This window comes from Camelus bactrianus, chromosome 34 (assembly GCF_048773025.1).
Source record: "Camelus bactrianus isolate YW-2024 breed Bactrian camel chromosome 34, ASM4877302v1, whole genome shotgun sequence".
In the NCBI taxonomy this organism is placed as follows: Eukaryota; Metazoa; Chordata; class Mammalia; order Artiodactyla; family Camelidae; genus Camelus; species Camelus bactrianus.
The window spans coordinates 16,278,437-16,303,021 of NC_133572.1; the positions used below are offsets into that span (position 1 = coordinate 16,278,437).

General features: G+C 38.9%; 1 protein-coding gene and 1 non-coding gene across 31 annotated transcripts in view; one reads left to right on the forward strand and one right to left on the reverse strand.

The window, feature by feature from the left end:
• The window catches only part of LMNTD1 (lamin tail domain containing 1), a 314,635-nt gene that overhangs the window by 194,811 nt on the left and 95,239 nt on the right, over positions 1-24,585 (reverse strand). For 15 of the 30 annotated variants that reach the window (XM_074357488.1, XM_074357490.1, XM_074357489.1 and 12 more), the window contains one exon: positions 23,750-23,889. The exons of 12 other annotated variants lie outside the window; for them this stretch is intronic. The gene's annotated coding sequence lies outside the window, so the exon portion shown is untranslated. Of the gene's footprint in view, positions 1-11,134; positions 11,207-11,289; positions 11,430-23,749; positions 23,890-24,585 lie in introns of all 30 variants that reach the window. 3 more of the 30 variants (XM_074357477.1, XM_074357496.1, XM_074357480.1) reach the window with 2 other exon arrangements.
• TRNAA-AGC (transfer RNA alanine (anticodon AGC)) lies at positions 12,661-12,734 on the forward strand. The gene has a single exon. It is a non-coding gene; the product is annotated as a tRNA-Ala (tRNA).

Here is a 24,585-nt window from a genome sequence, read left to right on the forward strand (position 1 = left end):
TATCTCTGTACGGTGATTCTTGGTACAGCCATTTATTTTGTAATTATTCTACTAATAATTACCATTTATTGAGCATGATTAAATCATTGGTAATCTAAGTAGATTAATTAAATCTACTAAAAAAAAAACCTTATGTAGTAGTTATGATTAGTCACAAAACAAGAGATAAGGAAATTGAATCCCAGAGATCTAACTTCATGTAACCGAAAAGTGAAGGAGAAAGTATTTGAAACTGGGTTGGACTGATTATAAAATCTGTGGTCCTGATGTAGGCACCTTGAATATCTGCCACTTATTCTCATCTTGGCACATAAGGCCTCTCTTGGTTTGTCAGATTGTACCAGGCTACTGAATAAACTCTGTACAGCAGGGTAGGGAAATCAGTGGAGCAGTCATTTGTTCCAGGTACAGATAAAATACCACTATAAAAAAATGTGTCCACATGTACAAGGAGTAAAAAGGCTCATAGCAATGTTATGTAAAATAACCAAAACAAAAAGAAAGAAAGAAAGAAAGAAAGAAAGAAAGAGGATTAAAAGAGAAGCAACCCAAATATCAATCAAAAGGCCCATCATAAATGGATAAACAGATTATGGTATAGCCATGTGGTAGAATATTATATAGCAGTGAAAAGAAAGGAAGTACAGCTACAAATAACAATGTGAATGAATCTCAGGGATTGAAGATTAAACAAAGAAGCTACTGCAGAAAAATACATCAAAGTAAGATTCCACATATAAAGCTCTTTGACATGCAAGACTAGATAATATAGCAAGGGAATGATAACACAAAATGCAGTGTTCAGGACAGGGGTGGGCTATGAAGAAAGAAGGGGGAGGATGAGTTCTTGGAAGGATTCTCATAAGATGGCAAAGTTAAAGTGCTCTTTTTCTTAAACTTGGTGGGTATTCAGGCAAACACTATATAATTACACTTTTTAAAAATTTTGTGTTTTTCAAAATTGTATCAAAATATACATAACACAAAATTGACCATTTCAACCATTTTTAGGTGTACAGTTCAGTGGCATTAAGCATATTCACACTGTTGTGCAATTATCACACATTAGATTAAAAGCGCTTATAGCAATGGTTGGTGATACTTACATAACCTTCATACCTTTGGTAAATTTCAGACAGCTCATGACTGTAAGAAAAAGTCCCTCACTTTGGTAAGTTTCTGTAGTGAGAAGTTTGCTCTTTGTTGCTGAGAAAAGTACACTGAGTTAGTCTGGGAGAAATTAATATAGTACATGGAGGAAGGTTGAGATATTTGGTTTCCTGAAGCAAATAAAAAGCAGCAACATATTTTCAATGAGATCTGAAGGTTCAAGGACACCTAGACTTTAAGGAGTTCTGTCTACTACCTGTTGGGTCGACTTGTAAAGCAAATTTTAAATCAGATGGTATTTTATTGCACAAATTAGATTTCATTTCTCTTTTTGTTTTATAGCCCAGTAGTAAAAATAAATAAATAAATAAATGACAGTTGCTTCTGGACACGTTCCAAATGTTACATAGTTAGAAATGGCAAGTAACTGTTTCCTAATGTTTTCCGTAATACCAACTGTCCATGTGTTATCTGACGGGCAAGGATAAAAAAGCAGGTGGGAAGGCCAATGGAGTTATATTTTCCACCAACTCACACTTTTAAGCATTATTGATCTCAGGTTTTTCTCCAATGCTGGGATTTCAGACTCCAGTTTAATAATTTCTTGCTGCAGTTATTCACTTGTGCCCCGTCCCTGTTGCAGCATGACTTGATTATTGTCTCCAGGCATTTGTAACTCCAGAGACTGAAGGCAGACAAGAAAAGGGAGCCTGTCTGTTTTAGGCAAGAATTCTCTGTTTTAAAATAAAAGAAGCCATTGAACGCCAAAGCCGATTATGTAACAAACCCATCAAGGCTGCAAAATTCCACCAGAGAATGAAGCATGGTGGGAATTTTCAAGTCAGATCTAATTTCTTTTCTGCCCGCAGGAGTTCTTTGTTAAAAGCAATATATTAATTTCTTAAAAAAAAAAAATCTGGCAAGATTTCAAAAAAAGTAGATTAATCTGCTACATTTTATGACACTTTATAGCCAGTTCATGTTTTAACAAGCTCATTCATTTAATGACAATAGATTATCTGACACATTTCCCTTTTATTAACTAGATTTTTCCTCATGAAGTATAGTTTATTTAGAATTTTTTTAAATCTCAGTTTCTTTACAGGATAGTTCCATAAATATTCACAATATAAAATTCTGTGTTATGCATTTTTTATAAAAAATATAGCAAACAATGCACCATGAATAATAATGATGATACACTTTGCTGGCTCTGCTTCTTTAGGATTTTAATTAAAAGTAAGCACATGGCACTTAGAAGGCAGCATATAGATGATCTGTGAGTAACAACATGGCAAAGCAAATTAAAATTGTAAATTGTTTCATCATCCAAATATCTGAGTCTTGCTGAATTCTGAGAGGCAGCAAGATCCAGTGACTCCCTCGAATGGTAAATCCAGATTTCTCTTTTCTCAGATGTAAATTGTAAATGATAATATCATCATCTCACTTTATTGCAGAAAGAAATGAAACACTACGTGTACTATCTAAACCTAACTGTAATTTGTTGGGACCATTCACTTAAGCATTTTCTGGAAATTCGTACGTAGGGAATACACAGACTCCATTTGATAATGCTGCACACACTGCTGATTCATTAAATTTCTAAAGATATCTGAAATATTTTATTTTTAAAAAGTAACTTATAATACACACACACACACATATATAAATAACAGGAAACTCTATACATATATATGTCTCTCCTCCACCCCACCTGACCCACGCTGTAGGTGGTACCTTCTCAGTCAGTGAGAGCTAGCCGAAACACTGTATTGTGCACATATTCCTGGCTAAAGAGTATTGGTGCACCACATTGCAAAGGCCCTCTGCCAAAGAGTACTCTACCTCACTTTCCTGAGTTGGGTGAGTTCTAAAGCATGTATCATTTACTATGCTGTGGCTGTTCTTTCTACTACTTGTTGTGTGTTATGGTGGATGGTTTTGACCCATAATGTATGACAAAAGTCAAAAGGTATGCAAGCAATACTTATACCTAAAAAAGGTGGTGAGGGGATAAGCAGACCACAAGGTGTCTTTAAGAAAATGACTTAGGATAGAAACAGCTTATACTGCTCAATATCAAACAAACAAATAAATAAACAAACAACCCAATCAAAAAGTGGGCAGAAGACCTAAATAAATTTCTCCAAAGAAGACATACAGATGGCCAACAGGCACATGAAAAGATGCTCAACACTGCTAACTATTAGAGAAATGCAACCAAAACTACAGTAAGGTATCACCTCACAATGGTCAGAATGGCTATCATCAAAAAGTCCACAAATAATAAATGCTGAAGAGGGTGTGGAGAAAAGGGAACCCTCCTGCACTGTTGGTGGGGATGTAACTTAGTGCATTCACTATAGAGAACAGTATGGAGGTTCCTTAAAACACTAAAATTAGAGTTACCATATGATCTAGCAATCCCACTCCTGGGCATTTATCCAGAAAAGATGAAAATTCTAATTCGAAAAGATACACGCATTCCAATGTTCACAGCAGCCTTATTTAAAATAGCCAAGACATGGAATTAACCTAAATATCCGTCAACAGATGAATGGATAAAATAGATGTGGTATACATACAAAATGGAATATTACTCAGCCATAAAAAGAATGAAATATTTCCATTTGCAGCAACATGGATGGACCTACAGATGATTATATTAAGTGAAGTAAGACAGAGAAAGACAAATATCATACAATATCACTTATATGCAGAATCTGAAAAAAAATGACATAAATGAATTTATTTACAAACCAGAAACAGACTCACAGACATAGAAAACAAACTTATGGTTACCAAAGGGGAAAGGAGTAGCAGGGAGGGATAAATTAGGAGTTTGGGATTAACATATACACACTACTATAAAATAGATAAACAACAAGGTCCTGCTATACAGCACAGGGAACTATATTCTATATCTTGTAATAACTCATAATGGAAAAGAATCTGCAAAAGAATATATATATATACACACACATATACATATATAAAAAAAACTGAACCACTTTGCTCTATGGCTGAAACATTGTAAATCAACTATACTTCAATTTTTTTTAAAAAAAGAAAATTATTTGGGAATCAGAAAGTAAAAATCATGAAGCATTCATTGATTTTTGAAGGTCCTTTGACCTTTCATAAACATTACTGCAAACTATGGGACTAACCAACAAAGAGAGATTGTGCATGTTGATTGTCTGAGAGCATCTCCTTGGGGCTGTCCTCCAATGAACCCACAAAGAAATGGTCCTGCCATTTCTGGGAATACATCCCCTGAATTCAACCAGATGGGCCACATCGAAAAGTTTTCTGGAGACATGGTGTCTTTTGGAAAGTAATTTTAAAAATACAGCTTTTTGATGTGACAAAAGGTGTTCAAGAGACTGGCTGAATCACATGAGATGCATCACAGAGTGAAGAGATGGACCATATCTGGTGAAAGCACAAGAGTAAAAAGGGTGCAAGTGTGTCAAGACAGAGAAATAATACGCTGATATAAGTTTAAATCTCACACCTAACCTAGCGCATTTAATGCAAAATGGAAGTCACTCTTTCTAGGGAGTGGAGATGCTTACTATGGCAGAAAACAGTAGGTAAATCAGTACGTAACAGTTAAGCCTGCTCAAACAACACTGCCTGGCATATATTTATATACATAGTAAGTGGTTAGTGAGTGAATCCACAAGTAGCCTACATGACCCAAGTAAAATTAGCCTCTAACTAAAAAGTGAAGCTAATGTTGTTTTCCAGATAGTAGGCAAAATATCACCAAAAATGCACCAGCAGGAAGATTCCACAGCAAGTATACACCTTATCTCTTTTTGATATTAAAAAATAAAGATAATTCTAAAATAGCATAGCTAAGTTATATATTTAATCAGAAGACAAGGAGTTTTCTTACAGCTTCTTACTCGGGGGAAATGTTTATGAAAAACTATAAAAGGTCTTTATGTCTTTTTCTCTAAATTCTTAGTGGTGATATGTGTTTTACTGGGCCCACTTTACATGAGATAGGTCCATGGAAATCAATCAGATTGATTCCTAGATCTGCCTCCAAAACCATTTAATTTCCATATTTTCTACAAAAACTTCCCCTTCTCATTCCTGCATCTTGCAAGTTGGGACAGAAAATAGGTGAACTCTTCCACATTCATCTTTCTTACACACACACACACACACACACACACACACACACACACACACACACACACACACACACGTATATTTAGAGGGAAAGAAAAGTTTAAAAGACATATGTAAGAAAATCCTTTTTGCAGCAGAGTGTTTAACCTCTGTCAATCATTTCCCCTGCTCTTACTGAATCTCAGAAGCTTGAGGGCTGGGGTTATGGAAGAAGCAGCAGAGGAAGAGGCAAGGACCCAAGAGAAGTGACTCTTTCTTTCTTTAAGCAGTGACCAGGCTCACTGATCAATCAGAAGATACCAAAGTTAGCAAAATGCAGCCCCACTGTCACGGAACTTTCATTCTAAAGGTAGACAAGCTAATGAATAAACACACTATAAATAAAAAAATTATAAAATTGGAAAAGCTATGAAATAAACAGGTGAGGGCCGAAAGATAACAATGGCTGAAGTGTATTGGGGGTGGATACCCACTTCTGATAGAATACTCACGGCTAAATGAGGACTTGGCCTTAGGAAGATGGGGAAGCATTTCCTGGGGAAAATAGCCGGCACACCTGGTCCTGAGGTGGAAAGACTGTGAGGGGCAGAGACCCCAGTGACCAGTTCCCCTTCTGCAGAGACGGCGCTGGTTGACTTACAGAGAAGGGGCAGCAGAAGGCCAGGAGGGGCTTGGAGGGGCTGCTGCAGGAGTCTTGGTAAGAGTAGTGGACAGCCAGGACCAAGGCAGGGCAGGGGAGACGGACAGGAACGAAGGCATGAGGATTGCTGATGGCGTGGGTGTAGACATGCAAGAAAAGGGGAGAATCGACAATGAATCTTGGCTTCCAGGTGGCGCGCACAGACGTGAATAAGACCAGAGATGGGAACCAGATCTGAGGGAAGGAGTGGGTAATTGAAGTCAAAAATTCCTCTTAATGGCCTTTTTAATGGATTGACTCTGTGGATTTACTTTGTCAGAAGTGGCAACAAGCAGAAATTCACCTGCAGATAACCTCACTGCTGATCCTGCTGGAGCTGTGAAATAGCTGCTTTATAAAACGAAGGATTACAAAACTAAATACACTAATTATTCCCCTCAACCTGGTATAACAGTAACCACGTGAGAACTATAATGAGCCTCACTTAATGCGCAGCATGTTTTAAGTGTCTCAGAGCAAAGTACTGAATACGTGTGCAAGGCTCATTAATTTAGCATCCAGGAACGTGTTGTTGGATACAGTAGTGCTAAAAAAATTCAGAGTTAGTAGCACAGTTTCTTCTGCACAAAATACTATCTCTAACAGCTTAACAGGTGGCATTGGTCCTGTTCATGAACCCTGGCCTGGTTTCAGAGTCTGTGAGCATCAAAACAAGTTATTTGACAAATCTCACAATCTGGAAGGGTATCATTGCCTCATTTGGAGTGAAGTCCACTATATTCAGGGATGAGAGTCTTTTCTTTTCCTCTGACTCCTGTGCTAACGGAGTTGAGGAGACTTCCCGAGGTTACACGTGGGTTTACTTGGTTCAAGTTCTTGCCTAGAGGACAAATGATGTATCGTACAGGATTACTCACAGAAGGCTAAACACAGCTCTTTGTGCCATACCCATTGCTTCGTTGCATTAATATTTCAATTTTTATATGAAGTAATAAGCTAGTGCCCAAATTTCATTGTCCCCGATGCATCCATCAGCCAGTCTTCAGAGATCTGAAGTGATGAGATATTTAGTCCATTCTTGAATGTTGCTAGAGAATGAGACCTCCCAATCTCATCAATTCAATAAACATTAAGAGAATGTGTACCATGTATCAGAAACGGTAGGGGCCGAGGATACAGTTTATGTTGTGTCCTGTTCCTATAAATTGCCTCAAACTCCCACTTCTGTATTTCTTTAATTTAATTTTTTTGCTTTGTTTTCTTTTGAGGGGGTGGTAATTAGGTTTATTTATTTACTTACTTACCGATTTTTTAAATGGAGGAACTGGGGATTGAACCCAGGACCTTGTGCATGCTAAGCACGTGCTCTACCATTGAGCTGTACCCTTCCCCAGATTTCTTTAACACAAGGTAATATTTATTGAGCACTTAGTGTGGTCCAGCAAGTATTTTCAAGGAATAACTCAAAGACAGCTATTTCACCTACAAATTTTCTCACATACAAGGAACAGGATGACCAGCTTGTCCCAGTTTGCCTGGGACTGCCTCGGTTAATTTTTAAATTGAAATGAAATTCACATAACATAAAATTAACCATTTAAAGTATACAAGTCAGTGGCATTTAACACCTTCACAATGTCATGCCATTGCAGGCCCTATCTAGCTCCAAAACATTGCCATCACCCCAAAAGAAACTCCGTGGTCCATTAAATAGTCACTCTCTACTCCTGCTCTCCCCAGTCACTGGTAACCACCAGTCTCTCTTCTTTCACATAAATGGAATCCTACATGTAACTTTTGTATCTGGCTTTTTTGATTTAGTATAATGTCGTATAATGTTTCAGAGGTTCATCCACTATGTAGCATGTATCAATTCTTGCTTCCTTTTAATGGCCAAATAATACTGTGTTGTACATATATCTGAATTTGTTTATTTGTTGTCAGCGGATGGACATTGGATGGTTTCCACCTTTTAGCTACTGTGAACAGTTTCTATGAACATTTGTGTACAGGTATTTGAGTACCTGTTTTCAATTCTTTGGGGTATATACCCAGGAGTGTAATTGCTAGGTCATACGATAATTCTATGTTTAACTTTCTGAAGAATGACCAAACTGTCTTCCACAGTGGCTGCACCATTTTACCTTGCCACCATCAATATACAATGGTTCCAATTTCTCTGTATTCTTGCCAGGAACTGTTATTCTCTGATTTTGTGGAGGGTTTGGTTTTTTTGCTTGTTTTTAAATTATAGCTATCCTGCTGGGTGTTCAGTGGTGTCTCTTTGTGGTTTTGAGTTCCATTTCCCTAATGCCTAATAATGTTGAGCACCTTTTCAGGTAAGCTTATTGGCCATCTATCTATCTATCTTCTTTAGAGAAATGTCTATTCAAGTGTTTTGTGTATGTTTTAATTGGGTTGTTTGTCTTTTTGTTGTTGAGCTGTAGGAACTTTTTGTATATTCTGAATACCACACCCTTATCAGATACATGATTTGCAAATATTTTCTCCCATTGTGTAGGTTGTCTCATCACTTTTTTTGATAATGTCCTTTGATGAACCAAAGTTTTAAATGTTGGTGAATTATGATTTATCTATTTCTCCTTTTTCTGCTTTTGGTATCATACCTAAAAATGCACTGCCAAATCCAATGTCACAAAGATTTAGCCCTGTGTTTTCTTCTAACAGTTTTATGTTCTAACTCTTATATATTAGGTTGTTGTTCCATTTTACATTCATTTTTGTATATGGTGTGAGTAGGGAGGGGTTACAGTTTCATCCTTTTACATATGGATATCCAGTTATCCCAACCCCATTTTTTGAAAAGACTGTTCTTTTCCCACTGGATTGTCTTGGTACCCTTGTCAAAAATCAATTGACCATAGACATATGGGTTCACTTCTAGGCTCCCATTTCTATTCCACTGGTCTATATATCTGTCCTTATGCCAAGACTCAAACCCTTACTTCTTGAAGGGCAGAAAAAAGTTCATACCAAAAATACACAAAGATTTAAAAAAAAAAAAAAAAAAACCACTCACACAGTTCCTACCATAGAGGAGTTCACAGTCTTAAAGAGACACACAATTCCCTGAACTTATACAAAAAGTCTTCATAAGTGTACAGACCACATTTATCTAGAGAGAAAGAGCCATAGTTTTCCTTAGCTTCCCAAAAGTGGTTATAACATAAACAAAAAATAAGACCTAATTAAGAGAAAACTTGTTCTCAGTCCTAGGTATATGTTAGAATGTCCTGGGAAGCTTTTAAAAACTAGTCATTCTTGGGACTCATATCTAGAGGTTCTGATTCAACTGAATGGGAGTGGGGCCCAGGTATTAGTATTTTTTAAAAGTTTCCAAGGTATTATAATTTGTGGCCAGTGTTGAGAACTCCTGGTCTAAAAGAGTCATCATCATAGGCAACAATGTAGGTTATTCCATATTATATAAATAAGGGCAATATAGTGTGATAAATGCTAAATACAGAAGTTTACAGTAACTGTCATCTTTTTCCCTAAGATCTCACAAATTATATTTGGAAAGTGTAGAATATAATATAAAGACTCAGAGAAAATTTAAGAGAACTTTTAATACAAATCCCTGTATCTTTATTTTTCTCTGTTTCTGGAATCTACTTCTAAATATCTTGGTACTGAGCCAGGTTTGACCACAACCATGTGAGAAACCCTGAGCCAGGGCCATCAGCTAAGCCATCTTGGGTTCAGAAACTGTGTGACTAATAGATGTTTGGTGTTGCAGGTGACAACATTTTGGGATTATTTGTTATGCAGCAGTAGATAACAATACAAATGGTAAGTAAATATTCAAACACTTTATTAAAAATAAGCACCTTCTCCATGGGTGCTCTCATGTGTAGAAGAAAAACAATGGTTGGCCTTGAGATCAGGAACCTGGGTGCAAGCTGAGCCCCATCACTTGTTCTGTGAAATGGGAATAATAATGTTTGTCTCCTTGGCCAGAACTGCATCACATGTCCATACCTGAGTCAACCATGACTCATTCCTTTTGGCTCAGGATGACACTATCCATGACGTGAATGACTGGACAGAGGAAAGTTGAAACATGGACAACAGGGTCTACTTGGAGAAAGGAGAAATGTTCTTGGAGTAAGCAACAGAAGCCATCTCCCACCTTCACATGGTAACAAAATGACCAGCCTTGAACAAACAGCCTCTCCAAGCTTCCCAGAACAGAAACAGCTGAAGACTTGAGTACTTACATCGGGATAACTCAATAAAGGAAACAAATAAATATAAAAATTAAATTTTAAAAGTGTTATACTACTGTAATAATCTTTGGCAACAGTAAGAATAAACCATGACATAAATGTGATGATGTCTATGTACCATAGGAGATACATAGTACCCAAAATACCTTCCAATCAGTAAAAAAGAAATATTTTTCAGAAGTTGAGAAGTTGTCTTAGGACTTCTAAGAGTAATTTAGAAGCTTAATTTGGATCCATCTGACTCCTACTCAGTGGATAACCTGGTACTGATAGAGAATGATTTCCTTATGCCAAGAAATAGACACAAACAAAAAAGATAGGGTGATTAAATTTTACTTTCCTCAACAAATGAACAAATAGTGGAACAGCAGAGGAAAGTTTCCTATAGATAGGAAATTGGAACTAAAAGCAAATTACAGGGGAGTTTTATCAAACACTTTAAATCTTTAATTTTTATAGATTGCCAAGTTTATTGAATAAGTACTTAGGACCCTTATTTTTTTAAATAGCATTTTTTCTGTACTACAATGATTTTCTATCAATCTTTTTTTCCAAAGCTGGTGAAAAGTTACTAGATTTCACTGTCCTTTTATATGACTTGCATTATACAAGATGGGCAAAGAAAACAGCAGTAACAGTAACACTTTATGGGCTTTATACATAGTAGTGGAAGGAAGATCACTGACACTGTATTACTTTACAACTTCTCTTAGATATCTGATAGCTCCCCACAGGCGATGTACAATGGAAACAAGAGTTTGTTTTAACCTTTTACAGTGGCTTCTCCCCTAGATTCTGGTTTGTTCGTTCAAACCAGTGTTCACACTTGAAGTTGTATAAAATGTGGGGTGAGACACTATGGGAAACACATGTAGAATACGTGAGACTCTTGCAAGTACCAAAATATCACAGTACTGGATTCTGGAGGTTTTTAATTCTAAGCTCTAAATATGTCTTCTTGCTAGGCAAAACTGGAATGACATACCTGGGTTAGTTTCATGTAAACTCGTCATTGAAAGACTACCAGGTTTCCGTTACACATGTCCTGATTGTTTCCCTATGGAAGTATAAACATAAAGATATTTGACTTTATTTTTAGGTTGTAAGACTGTTTGAGTTAGAGTCAGGCTCACCACTCACCTGCTACTTCACCACTTCATGCCTCAGTGAAATGGCACGCCTGGGCATACTTGTTTGACCTCCGTAAAATGGGGGTCATAATAGAATCTACCTTACTGAGGTTGCCGTGGGGATTAAATGAGTTCCTACACGCGAAGCACCTAGAACAACGCCAGACACAAATATTAATCATATTTCTAAGGAAAAGAGTGAAAAGATACTCATTATTTCCTCCTCTCTCTTTTGTTCCAAAGCTACTGTTTTTTTAATGGGTTGGCTGCTGTGGTTCCTACTCTTGGCATGGAGAGTTTATTTACTTGGACATGGGAAGTTCATGGCTATATAGGGTTCTGGTCTTTTCATACACAGGTCTCTGATATATACTCTAAGTTATTATGACAATGACTCAATCACCGCCACCCAACTTTCCTGGTTGCTTCTACAAAATGACTGAATTTTCTGTGTCCAGCTCATGGGGAACGGGTGTTAAAGTGAAGAAAAAAAAAAAAAAAAAGCCAGACATAACAATTTCCCTTAATTAGCACCTTTGTGAGTAAATTAATGAAGAATGAACTACCCAAGAAATCAAGTTACGCTCCCAGCTGCGGGCGAACTCTCCAGCTCCGCGGGATGAGTCACCAGCGAGCGGAGATAACTCCTCCGCGCCTCCTCTGTGAATAAATGGGGCTTTCACTTTTTCAGGCTTAAAATCTGGCCATTTTTAAGAGCACTTTAATCACTCTCCATTTTTTGAAAGCTCAAGTTTTCATATCATCTTTCTTCTTCCTTTTTCCTCTTCCCCTTCATAAACACAAAGTGAGATGACTGTGCTTTTCACACTATCCCTGACTCAGCAATCCTGCTATTTTTTTATGAGCGCCTATCAGGGGCAGCATAAAAATACCAAACTGAGAGCTAACAAGGTAACCTCTAGGGCAAAAGAAGGAAGGAGGGAGAGGGGAGGGAGAAAACCTTGTCTCATCAAAAGAAGTTACCGAGATCAAGATCAAATGATACCAAATGATGGTTTTTGTTGTTCTAACATGAAATCAAATATTCATTGGAGAATATTTTCTCCTGACTTAACATTCGGCATCCCGATAGGATTAATTTTAATATCGTGAGAACAACCTCCAGCATCTCAACGACTTCATTTGCAAACTATAATGTCTATATGATTCGGTTTCATATCAATTTGAGTCCAAAATAAATATATTGTTATCACTGAATTGCAGCATTTTCTCTCTTTATCAAGATGAACTCATTCTTGATACAAATTTAGTTTAATCCAACTTGAAATATACAGGGACTATCACAGATTCTGAGGACTGAAGAAAACTCAAGGGGTTCTCCAGTCTAAGCCAGACCACTCTTAGAATCCATCAGGGAAGGGGAGGGTATAGCTCAGTGGTTAGAGCACATGCTTAGCATGCATGAGGTCCTGGGTTCAATCCCCAGTACCTCCATTAAAAATAAATAAATGAATAAACAGATAAAGAATCCATCAGACAGAGGGTTTTTAAACCTAGTTGCATGATTTCCCAAGGAAAGAAAGTTTGTAACATCTCCCTCTATAGCTTTGACTATACAGTGTGTGACTCTACATTAATGAAACAAGACATATTTCCATAAATCAATCTTGAAAATTTTTTGTTTCAGAGTCATATACCACATAGGGAATTTCTCAGGTCATCAGACCAACATTTTACTTTTCACATAATTTTCTACAAATTGTTAGAATAAAATTTTCAATGAGTTCACTGTCTTTTTTTTTAAGCCTCTTTTTATTTTCTTATATTCTCTTTCCTTTAGTGCCTTTTAACAAATGATGTAATCTTTACTAAAAATTCTTTATTTTGAATTTATTTTGAGTTAAGGGATTTATTGCCAAACTGCCTTTATGATGATCTTCAATCATCATAGATAATATTGCTGTCTACAGTGTCCTATAAAAGGCTGATATGCATTCTCTGATGTGACAACACCAACAAAAAAAAGCACACACAGACGCACATAAGTGACTGATCCGAGGTCATGGATAGCTGGAATATTTTTGCTGCAGGAACACTAACCAAATCAATCCTTTTAGGAATTAAGTACAAATGCAAGTTTATGAAAGTCTGTCAGTTTTTATAGCTTATAAAAATGAACATACCCTTTTCAAGAGGGATCATGTTTTTGATTCACAAAGAATGTTTATCTTCCTGAGTGTCTTTCATATGCTCCTAAAGAGCAATGTGGTTTTGTTTAGTAGGTTATCTATTAATACCCACTATTTACCAGACACTGTATTCAAGGATGGGGATACAAAAATGAGAAAACCAGGTCCACACCTGGTGGAGCCTGCGGTCTTGCAGGAACCACTGACACAAACAACACCTCACTTCCATACAAGTGGCCAGTACCACAGGAAATGCTCTACTGGAGTGTAGGAGGCCAGAGAGATATGAAATCAAGGAAGACTTCCTGGAAGAGTAGCTGTAACTAACATAATTTCTCATTTAATTTTTAAGAAAACAGTCTGTATAAAAGAAATTTTAAAAATACTCAGTGTTTATAGCAGATAATCTGGGATGACAAGTATTAAAGGATGGAAGTAAGAAGGAGGCAAAGTATTACTCAACTCTGTCACTGACAAAGGAAGATTTCCTCTTTAAAATACTTAAGCAGAGTTGGTGAATATTCACAGGTTGGCTTCTAAGATTCTGACACCAATTCCAATGTGTGGGTTTCTTTCCCCCATACCAAGCTATTTCCTGACATAAGTTGGGTGTCCTACCATTAAACTCAATTCTGACACTATCTCCATGGAAATAGAAGCAGATTCCACAGGTTAAAGTCCCACAAGACTGCCCCTCCTCCAACATAGGCACGCATTTCAGATGCCAGTCACAAGTCCAGGATGTCTACCTGGGATTCTAACTGACCAGCGATAGATCAGAAGTTTCCACCACCTCCTTCCTCCATGGGTTTGATTAATTTGCTACTGTAGCTCACAGAACTCAGAAAAACATCTTCTTATGTTTCCTAGTTTATTACAAAAGGATAAAACTCAGGAAGAGCCAGATGGGAGAGATGCATTGGGCAAGGTATATGGGAGGGGCCACGGAGCTCCCATGCCCTCTGAGAAAGGAGGTCTGGAGGGCATCCCTGGATCTATGGAACCCCAGATGATTGTTTCATAATGAACATTCCTCTTCCAGTATTTAGGAATCACCTTCTATAGACTCCCAAATTTTGATACATTAAATAACAAGTGGGAGTCTCTGGCTTTTGTGTTTGGAACCATTTTCCTAGGAGATTCTCATAGGAACACCCACCTAATGTAAGAAATCTTGGTCAACAGACGTAATTGATTTGATTTTGATTTCTTTAGACGCCATGCACACGCTGTATAAGAAACTGAAGATTCTAGACAAAACAACAGTCCTAATAAAGCAGCACACCCATATCTGGTGAAAGTTTTTAAACACAGCAGACGTCGTCAGTGCCCACCCTCGGCTTTTCAGTGTGGTTGGGTCTTTTCCAGCTGCCAATATTTGCATCTCTGGCCTGAGGACCAAGGGCTAATCAGCCTACACATTTAACAAAACGGAAGGACAAGGAGTGAACAACCTCAGAAGCAGCCCTCAACCACATCCCAGCTCCCTGCCTCCTCTGTAGGGTAATCTGAAGCATGTGTTTACGTGGCTCCCTAGGGTTTACCCAGAGAAGTGAGCACTAGTCACTCACTTTGGTAGCTGGTTTAATAAGGCACTTGGTATTGGCTGCCTTCCTTTCCCTGTATCATTTCCCTGCTCCCCTGTTGGAGTTCCCTGCACCTCTCAAATTGCACTCAAATCCTTATCTGCTTCCAAGGGACCAAATCGAAAGAACATGACTCACTAAGTATAATGGTATCTTCAAGTTCAAATAGTGTTTTATAAATACTCAAAATAGAAAACCAAAACTGCAAAGATAAATAAGCAAATAAAACTGGCCATTTAAACAACAATTATGTTTTGTAAAACATATTAGAAAATAGACATTTGTTCAATTGCCTAATATGTTGGTCCCAGAAGCAGAATATGGTTTGCATACTCTTGGAGGAAACCATAATGAGGGTTGTCACGAAGGAAGGACAGGACTGTCACCATTCTAGGTACAAGGCCAGAGAACAGTACAGATGGAAAGGGAGGTGCCCGATGGAAACCTAAAGAGAGGTTTTGGTGTTTCATGAGTATGTAAATGTAAGCACACATCCTGAAAAATGCTGGGGGACTGCAGACTCACTGCTTCTCCAGCTGACTCTGATCAGAAGAGTGTAATTAATAACTCATGACCACCAATGTGCCAGAGCTGGCTTGGACAAGCTCATGAGAGCCTCATGGTTGTCTGCTAATTTCAGGAATTTTACAAGCCAAGTTATTTCATGTTGTAGCTTGAAATAGGCCATGGTGGGAGTATTTACACCACAGAAAGGGGCAAATGCTACAAACCAACCTTTCTTTTTCCCCCAAGAGCCAGTTGTTAAACATTTACCAGCACACCGCTGAATTATGACACAGTCGTTATTCTCCTGTTTACCAATCAGTCACCCTCAGTACAACAAGGAGCCCGAGAGCTGGGAGCAGGCTGAGACTCACTTTCTTGGTGCCTTGTGAAACTACAAGAGAAGCGTGAGCGATCAAGGAAGATAGTGCCTACGTAAGTGGTCTTTACATGCGGCTTCGCAAATGGCTAGGGGTTTGTATACACAAGTCATTTTAGGGGACTCAGTTACCAGGTCTTCAATTTTCATATGCACTCTTTCCAAACACACACACACACACACACACACCCCAAGTCTCACTACTGGGCATTTCCCTGGGATGTAAGTCTCCAAGTCCCCAAACAAAGGCATACAGAGAAAGACTAGATTGGGAGAAGACCCCTTTGTGATTAATTACGGCATCTTAAACACACAGGGTCTCCTATCCCCCCGGTTTTATATATTTATCCATTAAAGTCAAGCTTGTATGAACAGGAAGGTATTTTAGCCCATTTTATAATTTTTTCTGAATTCAGAACAACTGAGCAAATGTATCAGTGACATTGATTCTTTTTATTGCAGCTGGAGTGCTCTACGGGACTACCAAAAAATTTAGGATACTTTGGAACACCTCATGGCTATAAATTTTACATGCCTTCTTTGCTATTGAGTGTACTTTATTTCACAAGTTAATTATAATGTATTTAATTAAATCATATCGTGAAATGTTTACCCAATTACAGCCAATCCTCATTTCATTTTACAAGATGTTCAATATTTTCTACCTCTTAGTAACAAAAAAGAAAAGAAGTTATTTAAACTTAAAACAAATTATTAGATGTCAATTTTAAAGTGACTGAAAGGTGCACAGTTTTGTTTTTGTTTTTGTTTTTAATCCCTTTAGTCAGGAGCACAGAAGTGTGCTGCTGTGGCCTGAGGTTACTCTCACAGCCCTTCCCGTTAGCCTGGAAAGTCCAGAGGTGGACTAGACAGGGGCAAACAGAATAGCCAAAAGTAAAGAAGAGGAAAAAGAATCTCTGTGGAGAATTTAGTAACTCACTGCAAATGTTTCATTATAGTTGTTATTTAACCAAGTACCCTCATTAATGTGCAAAAAAAAAATTGTGGAAAAGGAATCTAGAAAACAACAGTTTTAAAACATGGTGCTCTTGAAAATAATTATGTGTGTGTATATATATTCAAATATGTAAACACATAAAGGTCAAAAACTGACTTTTGTCACCTCATTTAAGAAGATTCTTGAGCAGAAAGAAAGAAAACCCTCTGATATCTGTGGATAGTCACTAATCCACAGCCAGGAGTTTATACCATTGCTTTGTTTTTTCAAGGCTACCCCAAAGTCAGCTTTTCTTAGATCCTGAGATGTAAGTGTGCTTGATGTGAGCTCTCCTGTGGAGTCATATCAGAGAGTAAATGTCTGTATTGTTTGTTTGTTTGTTTGTTGTTGTGGGGGAGGAGATAATTAAGTTTTATTTATTTTTTTAGTGGAGGTGCTGGGGATTGAACCCAGGACCTTGTGCATGCTGGGCAGGCACTCTACCACTAGGCTATACCCTCCCCCCTAAATGTCTGTATTATTAACAGTATCAAAGCCATAAATGTGGTCCTGGCATAGGCTAAACCCAGGTATTTACGAGGCACCAATACAGACTTTAAGGCTGTTGGCAGAAGACATCGAATTGTTTCTTCTAAAAGCACCCACTAGAAATAACCGGTTTTTTTTTTCATTCTTTATTAAGAACTCCAGAAGTTACGGTCTCTTATAAGATCAAAATCATGTGGGAGTAAAATTTAGCTTCTTCCAGGAAGTCCCTCCCAGCATTCAAGATGCTGCATCCGTGGCCCTTCACGCTGTGATGGTGACAGCCGTGTTAGACCCTCACGACATGAAAGATTTGCAGTTGGGACACTACGTATATTTTATTGTTTGTAATAAGAATCATCTATACAAAAGCCCTGGGTGTTCATTTCAATATCTGCACAAGATCTGTTCTCCATGACACGTTAACACCTACAACCTCACTAACGGTCCATGTTATTTTTCTACTGAGATGCTGGAACCTGAGGAGCTATGTTTGTTTATTTTCATTCTTATTTCCCTGAAGCAAGAGACTTTGAATGGCACTTGGTTGGTTGCCTCCAGGCTGTATAACTTCTGAGCACAAATCACTAAATTCTTTAACAAAGTATTGTAGAGAATAAATCATAATGGGTAAAGATTCTTTTAAAAAGTCCCAATAAGGGGGTGGGAAGGGACAGACTGGGATTTCAAAATGTAGAACAGATAAATAAGATTGTACTGTGTAGCACAGAGAAATATATACAGGATCTTGTGGTGGCTCACAGCAAAAGAGAATGTGACAATGAATGTATATATGTTCATGTATAACTGAAAAATTGTGCTCTACTCTGGAATTTGACACAACATTGTAAAATGACTATAACTCAACTAAAAAAAGTTGAAAAAAAAAGAAAGAAAACGAAAAAATAAATAAGTAACTAAATAAAAGAATTTACAATCATCAAAAAAAAAGTCCCAATAAAATTCTCAATTTAAAGGTAACTTATTTTGGCAATTTGATGATTACATTTAGCCAGATTGGAAGGAGGAAGGCAGATAAAATTTCCCTGATCAAGAAAAGAGAAAATGTATTTTTTAAATAAAAAAGCAGACAGTGTCAGTGGCAAGGTTTATCCGAATAACTACAGACATTGCCTTACTCTGCTGGCACTAAAAAGTGTAAAGAATGGCACGAAGTAAGCTCTTTCTGTTTTAGCGGCAAGAATCTATTCCTATTCTGCTTTCTAGAAATGGGAGGAATAATCTTTCCTGGCACTTCATCTATTTGTGTGCTGAGGGAAACTTACTTAAAAATTCTTTTCTCTTGCAAATGTGTTCAGTAGTATGGATTTAGCCTCCGTTCTTACATCCAGGGCATGAAATCAAATGGTAACTTATGTGCATGAAGGGATATGAAAGACGTAGGAAATAATGCCTGTTAAAATACAAAAAAAAAAAAAAAAAAAGAAGAAGAAAAAGAAAAAAAGAAAGAAAGCCAAAGGGACCACACTTCAGAGAACAAGGGAGAGGGAATAAAAATGATGAAAGATTTTGATGATGAGAGGAACTATGTGCGTTCAGTCTAGAGAAGACACTTAACTGACAAGCATGAAAGGGAGCCGCCCTTGGATTTGCTTATTATGCAGGGATTAGATGTCGCACAACAGCTCTAAGAGCAGCGTCTCCACTGCGGTGCCACCAAGGGCAGCTCCTCCCGCCCATTCCTGCAGCTTCAAGAGCCCTCCACTCGGCAGAAGCAGATAAAGGGCCATCCTGCCTGACTCTCCCCCCCCCACCGACTTCCTTCCTTCCAATTTCTTTCTTTCCTCCCTCCCTCGTCGGTAGCACTCACTCTGCCTGATACACTGTGCTGTTTACACTCCTGGGTCTGACCCATTAGATCAGCCTCTGTTTACAAGGAGCCTCCCTTGGTCTGTGTTTGAGAAAAAAAAAATCTTATTTCTTCCGATAAATGTCTCCAAATATGTCTGTTGATGCTCCTTTTCCCCCTTGCTCATCAACTCCCTTAAAAACATTTTCAGCCACTTGTACTTATTAGGATAGTCTGATTCCAGGGTTTAAAATACAGGACTAAAAAAAAACAAATTTCTTAACACAGGAACTATATTCAATATCTTGTAATAACCTTTAATGAAAAAGAACATGAAATCGAATATATGTATGTATATGCATGACTGGGACGTTGTGCTGCACACCAGAAATTGACACATTGTAACTGACTGTACTTCAATTTTTTTAAAAAGTCCAAAAAAAAAAAAAGATACAGTACGATTAGTTTTAAAACATCAATGTTGCTGAATTCAAATATTGTTCCTTTTCTCTCCTTAGCTCAGGTTAGGCTCACTGTACGTGAACATGTGTGGTGGGGACAGGGGGCGGGTCTCACAGACAGGAGCTGACTGGCCCCAGCAGGCCTCCCCCCTCCTCTCCTCCGTGCTGTCTCCTCCAGCGTCAGAGCCATCAGAGCACGAAGCAATGGGCCTCTTTATTTGACCGAGCAAGGTTATGGTTCTCTCTGCTGTCGCTGCTCTTTCTCTGACCTAGAATGACTGGTTTTGTGTATCGGGGGTCAAACATGGATGTGGAAAACGCATGGGGTTCTTTGCATGGCCAACCTTCCCATCGCAAGTTTTCAGGCTTTGGGAGGAGGGCTCTGGCTGGAACACTCGCCTACTTTTAGCTCCCACCACTGGTCATCAGCCCCACAGCCTCTTGCTCCAGAGAACTCATCTTCCAGAAGAGGGCCTAGCCCCATCCCACTCAACTCCACGTCACCCCACATGGTGGGAGCACCGCTGAGTCTGTGCAACGCTCTTCCAGCCTAACTCCACCACACTCACTCCTACCCCCCAAAACTATCCTGGCAATTATCTTGGGATCTCCCTTCCTTGTCTTGGGAGGTGATAATGTATAGAAGCGGAAAGAACTTCTCTGCACAAGCACAGCACCTTTTTAAAGGCAGCATTTAATCACCCCCCCCCACCCTCCACTAACGTGGGGGCCTTAGCTGGGGAGGGGAAGCAGGGAAGGTGGTTGGTTATAGGTGGCTCAGCCCTGGCACCCCTCACTACACTCTGCGGGGAGGTAGCTGGTCCTCCTGCTGCAGTCACTCTAAATGTGGAATGTGAGGGACTTGGTGCCTTGAATCCCCAATGATACAACAGAGAAAACCCCATTTCACATCCTGCTCCATGTGGACTGATGTGGACAAGTCCCTGAGGCAGCCCCCTCCCTGCCCTTTGGTCCACTTGAGAGAGAGAGTCCTGGACTCTTGCTCCTGCCTCGTTGGATGCTCAGCCCTCCTAACTAATATTTGGTACTGGTCAGGCAACTCCCTGGTCCTCATCAGCCTCGGAATAGTACCTGGAACATAGTACAGTTCTCCTGGTGATCACAAGGACTAAAACTTCTCATTAACTCAGATGCTCTGATTACATTAAAATATACAACAAACTGAGTGAGAGGCAAAGACCAAGGAACAGAATGTCTACTGACAGCTCAGCTGCTCCTTTCAGTTTCCCAAGGACCCCTGCATGTATCCCAGCTCATCTCCCGGGCAACAGCCTCCTCCGTGTACCCATTTTACACGACCAACCAGAATACCCTGAAATTACTCCCCATCCTTCCCCAGCCCCGAGGGAAAGAACATATTGGATTCCCATGGTTTATGGTCACTTCCATGCTTATCTAGAAGACCTATGCTTTTCCCCAGGTGATAGATTCCTTTTGATTTCAATGACTGTGTCAAATTATCTAAGTGTCACCACCGCAAGGCAGAAGCCCACCAGCAAAGTTTTAGCAGCATCACTCTAGGCTGCAACCAGAATTAAATACCTAGAACTATTGTTATCATAGAAAACACATAACCAATCTGTAATCTCTAACGTTATCACCAAGGAAATGGGGTAAGAGGACCCTTCCCTCAAACACATGCTCCAGAGGGTCAGTTTATGACGTCTTTCCCTGCAAAGTTCACAGCACCATTGTCCTTAGCAGTTTTATCACCAAGATTCCACCTGTTTCAAAATGTGGACAGATGAAGGAAAACAGATGAAGAGATCTCTCTGTAAGAAGTGACTTTACAATGGTGAGATTATGGAGCTGTTCTAAATGAGCTTCTAAGTGGATATGACTTCATAATTTTTTTCAACTCTCTGAATTATCAGACAAGAAGTTTACTTTCCCGTGACCACAGATATACGAATAGATGTGAAAGTAAACATCAAAACGTGTCTCTCTTTTCTCTAAGATTTATGAATGAATAAGGGAGAAATAGCGATGCCAGTGTTGTTGGTTCCACTGTCTAAATACCACCAATACAACTCACCCCATTCCTCAACTGTATTCTTATATATAAACACGCTGATGGTTTGTAACTTTGGTTTCTTAATTTACCTGTCTTGATAACAATGATGTATTATAGAGAGATAATCTCTAATTTGGTTTCCTGGTGACATAAAAGAATTAATCTGTCATTCCCTGATCAAGTGTATCAATAAATTCTTGGAAGTAAGTTGCCCTTCACAAGGATACTTAGTGTCACAGGGAACTATATTCATTACCTTTTAGTAGCTTATTGTGAAAAAGAATATGAAACGAATATGTGTATGTTCATGTATGACTGAAGCATTGTGCTATATACCAGAAACTGACACACTGTAAACTGACTACACTTCAATAAAAATATATTAAAAACAAACAAACGAACAAAAACCAAGGATACTTAGAGAGAAAACAACAATCTTATTTCCTAGAAATTTAAAGAACAACTTTAAAGAACAAATCACTTTGCCTTCCTGAATCTTAGTGTCATCATTTATATAATGGGGATAATGATGATGATGATGATAATGATGTATTACAACCTAAAAAGACTAGTATGTTAATTACTAGGGAAAACTTAATAAACTATAAAATCTGATATAGACATTAGTCACCTACAAAATCCTGGTATAAGGCTCTGTCCTTCACCATGTCAACCCATATTATAATTGAGAATGATTGTCAACTAGGTGTGTATTTCCAAATATATAACTATATACGCAGAACGTCATACACTAGTCAGGATAATTTCTAAACACAGCCCTCAAAGTAGTGCTGTATCTGAAAGTGCTTGGCGTGTTTTCAGGAAGTTAACAATCCTCCAGCTTCAGAGGGTGCTGCAGTTCTCATGCTGCTTAGCCATTGCTTAACTGGAAGCTAAAAGAGTTCAATCTTAAGCTGCAAGACCCATCTCAGGAATTAACCCATGTGCTCCAGGCACACAACTCTGTGCATTTTCCAGAGAAGCAGGAAGTAAAAACAACAGCAAACGCTGTTCCGTGGAGCCCTGAGAACTGCTGGGCCCAACGCTAAAGGCTCCCCAGTACTGCCTGCTGAGCTCCCAGGACAACCCTAGCACTTAAGTATTGTTTTCCCTATTTTTGAGATGAGGAAATTCTAATTTTCTAATAAGAAAAGAACTAACGATTGCTACCCCTTGGTCCTATGCGATAGGTGGGGGTTGTGCCTTCCAGGCACAGTCAAGGGCAACGCTGACATTAGTTTATCAGGTGGGAAGATAGCGCCTTTCCTTGGGGTTTTGCCTATTTTCACACGTAAGACTAGAATAGAAAGAAGATAAAACATGAAGCAGGTCATTTTTTTCTGTTCTAGACCAAGTTTTCGGGTTTGATCAGGAGGTGTTTCACAGGGAAGGTGAGACGACCTTCCAGGTTTAGTTGGCTTTGCCTTCCTTCACGCCGAGATGTACCTAACGGCATCTCTCTCATGAATATGTAAACAGCACATACTCTCCTCAACATTTGTCCACGTGCAAGAGCAGCTAACACTGCAGTCCCCAGGAACCTTTGGAAAATCTGTCTAGTATTAGAGTGAAGAATTTTTTTTTCCATCTGCAGCACCCCAATCATAACAGCTGTGATTTTGTTTGTTTGTTTGTTTGTTTACAGTTGAACCCAGTAAACGGAAAGAATTCCAAGGAGTGAGTGACAGTTGAGGCATATCTTTACCATCTGGGTGATTTCACTGCACAGGAGAGCAGGTGAACCTGACTTCTGCAGCTAAATCCTGCACCAGCTGATTCGCAGTTAAGTGCAGACTCATTCATTCCAGGCTGTCACAGAGGAGCACATGGAAGCCTCATCACATCCCCGTGCCCAACAAGGTAGAATGTATGCTAATGAGCAAATGTCATAGACAATGAAGCCACAGGATCATGGAGATTTAGAATGAATGCTTAGATGAGGTTTGTTTATTCCATCACTCAGTCAGGAGTCCCATTTGTCTCGACATAACAGATAACACATTGATCTACTGCTGGGTGACAAATTGTCACAAACTAGCAATACAAAATAGCATTCACTTACTATCTTGTGGTTCTGTAGGCTGAAAGTCTGAGTTCTCTGCTTAGGGTCCCACAAGGCCAAAGTCAAAGCGTCAGCTGGGCTGAGCTCTTAACTAGATGCTTTTGGTGGGGGGGGGGATCTGCTCCCAAGTGCATTCAAGGCTGTTGGAAGAACACAGCTCCTTGTTACCTGGGGCTGAGGCCTCCATCTCCTTATTGCCCAAGGTGGCTCTCAGTTTCTATAGTCCACCTGCATTCCTCATTACATGACCCCTCCATCTTCGAGCCAAGGATAATACATGAAATCCTGCTCCTGCCTTGAAACTCTCTTCCTTTTCTGCCATTAGCAAGAGAAAGCTCTCTGCTTTTAAGGGTTCATGTGAATAGATTAGACCTACCTGGATAATCTCCCTTTCAAAAGGTTAAACCCACTACTTCCACTGCTTCCAGGCACTGGGGGGCATGGAAGCTCAGTGGACCAGTTTTAGACTTCTGTCTACCACACTTAGTAAGTAGAATTAATAAAAATATCGTTAGGCTTGTCATATCCTCAAAAGATAAAGATTTTGTAAGTGCAGGAAGAGGCAGTTAGAAATAATTTTGAGAATCATGTCTCAATTCCTGGACGTGAACGTTTCAAAGTTTAAATGGATATTGTTAACACTCCAAAGAAGTATCTTAAAGAAGCCAACCAGTGTCCTTTGAAGAAAGTGGCAACAATTCTTTAGCAACCAGTTTTCCTTATTACATAATTTTAGAAAACATGCTAAAATATCCAACCTTGCTCTACAAAAAATAAGAGGTCATACTTGTCCTGCTGACCCCAGACTTTTAACTCGGCAACCCCTTGATATCCTC